Below are 4431 nucleotides of genomic sequence, written 5' to 3'. Positions count from 1 at the left end.
TTTGTATCCAGTTCAAAGGTCTTATCTTCCCACCTCCTTTGTGCAGATTAGAACTGTGACTTTAGTGGTTTGAAATGGAGGAAGAGACATCTTCTGACTCTAAGACAACTTCCCCTCTAGGACTGCCTCACATGGTTGGTTGTTTTCAACCCATCCTTGTGCACAAGATCACACACATGCAGGAGAACTTGCACTTATTCACTGACACACACATGCCTACCTCAGACCCCAGTCCTGACTGAATCTCAGGGTCTTCCGAGGTCATGTTTTTCATTCACTCACTGTTTTTCTGTGGCTTGATTGCCAACATCCCTCCAGACTCGGAACCTAATGTGATTGCCTTAGCTGGGGAACGGGAGTGAATGAGGATGGTGTGCTCTTCCCACAGGATGTGCATCTCAGCATCCAGGCTGCATGTGAGTGCAGCTAGTCTTGTCTGGCGGGCTCTGGAAAGCTCCTTCAGTCAGATGAGCCAAGAGGGAATGTTTATGCAGCAGCTACATGGCTCTTAGGAACAAATGCTCCGGTTACTACATCAGCATACTGGGGAGGGATGTGCTGGTGGAGCTAGTACCAGCGAGATGGAGCCCATTGTGAGACTCTCTTCCAACTCCACAGTCAATGACTTTACATTGTAGCTTGAAATAAGCGGTATGGGAGAATTTACACCAAGGAAATGAGCAAATCCTTTAAATCAGAAAACCAGGTCTTCTCCCACCCTGAGCGCTGGTTTATCAGCGCATCATGGTTGTTCAGATTGTACAGTCATGTACTAACAGTTATTTTCTGACAGAAGGTGACTGTACCTGGTTCACTTTATTGGCAAGTAGGGAAACTGTTGGACAGAGTGCTCAACCTTGGTGCAGGCAATAAGGAGATACATTGTTAGTAGCAAATTTAAGAACAATAATAAAATCCGCTAAAAGTCTGCTATTTTTTTTTTTTTAGTTTGGTATGCTGATTTATTTTGAATTATGACAAAGCATATTATTATGTTATTAACTGGAATATAATCAAAATTTCATATAATCATCCTTATAAGTCCTTTTTATAATTATAACAATAATTACATAATGTTTTATTTAATCATTCCTTCATTGATGGACACTTTAAACTATTGGCTTTTTTTTTTTTTTTTCAAATAAAGAGTTGAAAATCATCATTGTGAGTAAAATTTTGTTCATACATTGGCATGGAAGCATTATGAAACCCTTGATATAGACTGCCAAACTGAGTACCAACTCTTTTTATTATCACCATGTGCTGGCAATTCTAAACTATGTTTGATTAAAATACTCCTCTCTAGCCCTCCTGGTGTGGCTCAGTGTATTGAGCGTCGTCCCATGCACCAAGAAGCCACCTCTTCCATTCCAGGTCAGGGCACATGCCTAGGTTGCAGGCTCGATCTCCAGTAGGGGGCGTGCAGGAGGCAGCCAATTGATGTTTTTCTCTAACATGGATATTTCTGTCTCTCTCCTTCTCCCTTCCTCTCTCTCTAAAAAAATCAATAAAAACATTTAAAAAATACTCCTCCCTAAAAAATACTTTTATTGATTTAAGTTCTAAACAATTGCTACAATAACTGTTGAGTTTTAGTAATGGTATATATATTTTATTTTATTTGTTAAAAAAATTTTCCCCCTTGCCCTGGCCAGTTTGGCTCAGCGGTTAGAGCGTTGGCCTGCGGTCCGGAGAGGCCCGGGTTCGGTTCCCGCTAAGGGCACGTACTTCGGTTGCAGTTTGTCCCCGGCCCTGGTTGGTCGTGCGGGTGGCAGCCACTCGATGTGTCCCTTCACATCGATGTTTCTCTCTCTCTCTCCCTTCCTCTCTCCCTCCCACTCTATCTGTACAAAAAATGGAAAAATATCCTCAGGTGAGGATAAAAAAAAAAAAAAAAAAAAAAAAAAAAAAAAAAATTTTCCCCCTTTATTGATTTTAGGGAGAAAGAAGTGAGAGGGAAAGAGAGATAGAAACATCAGTGAAAGACAACATTGATTGGCCGCCTCCTACATGCTCCCTCCCAATGGGGACTGAGCCCACAACCTGGGCATGTGTCCTGACTAGGAATCGAACCTGTGACCTCTTGGTGCATGGGTCAATGCTCAATCAATAAGACACACCGGCGGGGCAGTATATATTTTCATATGCTCTATTTTTAGAGCAGTTTTAGCAAAACTAAATGGAAAATACAGTGAATTCCCGTATAGCACCTCCTCTGCCCCCTGCCTCCTATCACCATCTGGCATTGATGAACTGACACTGGCATATCCTAGCTCACACACTAGTCCATAGTTTACTTTTGGGTTCACTCTTGGTGTTGCACAGTTTATGGTTTTTGACAAAAGTCATTATTACAGTATCTACAGTATAGAATAGTTTCACTGCCCTAAAATTTCTCCATGGTTTACCTACTCTTTCCTCCCTGATTATTTTACTGTCTCCATAGTTTTGCCTTTTCCAGCACGTCCTATAGTTGGAATCATACAGAACATAGCCTTTTTAGATTGGCTTCTTTCACTTAGTAACAAGCATTTAAGGTTCCTTCCTGTCTTTTCACGACTTGACAGCTCATTTCTTTTTAGCACTAAGTAATATTCCATTGTCTAGAGGTACCACAGTTTATTTATCCATTGATTTACTGCAGGGCATCTTGGTTTCTTCCAAGTTTTGGCAATTATGAATAAAACTGCTATAAACACATGTATGCAGGTTTTTTTTTAATGAATTTTTATTTATTTTTTTGTTACAGATATTTTACCTTTTTACCCCATTGGCACCCCCCACCCCACGCCCCCTCCACTCTGTCCCCGGCTTAGTTGTCCATGTCCATTGGTCATGCATACATGCATATAAGTTCTGTGGTTTATCTCTTCCCACCCCCCCACCCCCCATCCCCTCTTCTGAGGGATGTCAGTCTGTGCCCTACTTCCATGTGTCTGGGTCTACTGTATTCCTCAGACTGTTATGTTCATTATATTCCATATATAAGTGAGATCATGTGGTATTTGTCTTTTTCTGCTTGGCTTCTTTCACTTAGGATAATACTTTCCAGGTCCCTCCATGTCATCTCAAAGGATAAGAGATCTTTCTTTCTTACCGCTGCATAGTACTCCATTGTGTATATGTACCACAGCTTTTTTATCCATTCGTCTACTGGTGGACACTTGGGCTGTTTCCAGATCTTAGCTATTGTAAACAGTGCTGCTATGAACATGGGGGTACATATATTGTTCCTGATTGGTGTTTCAGGCTTCTTAGGGTATATTCCCAGCAGTGGGATCACTGGGTCAAATGGAAGTTCAATTTTTAATTTTTTGAGGTAGCACCATATTGTTTTCCATAGCGGCTGCACCAGTCTGTATGCAGGTTTTGTATGGACAGTTTTCAGCTCATTTGGGTAAGCACCAAAGAGTGCAATTGCTGGATTGTATGGTAAAAGTGTATTTAGTTTTGTAAGAAACTACCAAACTGTTTTTCTTGTTTTTTTATTATTTTTTTTAATCCTTACCCGAGGACATTTAAAAAAATTTTTACATTTATCTTCAGATAGAGTGGGAGGGAGAGATGGCGGAAGAGAGAGGGAGAAACATCGATATGAGAGAGACACATCTAGTGGCTGCCACCCACAAGATCCCAACAGGGGCTGGGGACAAACTGAAACCAAGGTACGTGCCCTTAGCAGGAAATGAACTCGGTTCTCTATCCGCGGGCCGAGGCTCTAACCAGCCAAAGCCCAACCTGTTTTTCAAAGTGGTATATCCCACTTGCAATAAATGAGAGTTTTATTCCACATTCTTGCCAGCACTGGGTGTTCTCATTTTTTTGGATTTTGGGCCTAATGCTGCAATTCAGACCAGTTCCTATGTCTTTTATATTTTCTCCAAACTCCAAAGGGCCCCAGTCACCAAAAGGATGCATTACTAGTGATAACACATAAAACAACAACAGAGGCATGGATACATGGAAGAGACTGACAGCGGTCAGAGCGGGAGACTGGATGAAAGAAGGTGAAGGGATTAGTCAAAGAACATATATGCATAACCCATAGACACAGACAACAGTGTGGTGATGGCCAGCGGGAAGGGATGGTGGGGGCTGGGTGAAGGTGGGCAAAGGGAGGGGGATGGGGACACCTGTAATAATGTCAACAATAAAAATAAAGTTAAAAAAACAAACAACAACAAAGAAACTCCTCTGTCTTGGAATTATATACTTATGTCTACTTCCACCTTGTATAGTGAGCTTTACTGTAGTGACATCCTATTCATCTCTCTCTTCCCAGTTCACTGTTTTACACAGTAACTGAAGAAATTAGACTTTTCCATAGTTCAACTTTGGATGTTCTACTCTTAAACCTAAGTGCATATATATTCTCCTGAAATGTCCTGTCTTTTCTAATTTCCTTCCATTTGTTTATTTTAATATGTTCTC

This window comes from Molossus molossus, unplaced genomic scaffold (assembly GCF_014108415.1).
Source record: "Molossus molossus isolate mMolMol1 unplaced genomic scaffold, mMolMol1.p scaffold_m16_p_6, whole genome shotgun sequence".
NCBI lineage: Eukaryota > Metazoa > Chordata > Mammalia > Chiroptera > Molossidae > Molossus > Molossus molossus.
Note: the sequence above shows the minus strand (reverse complement) of the source record.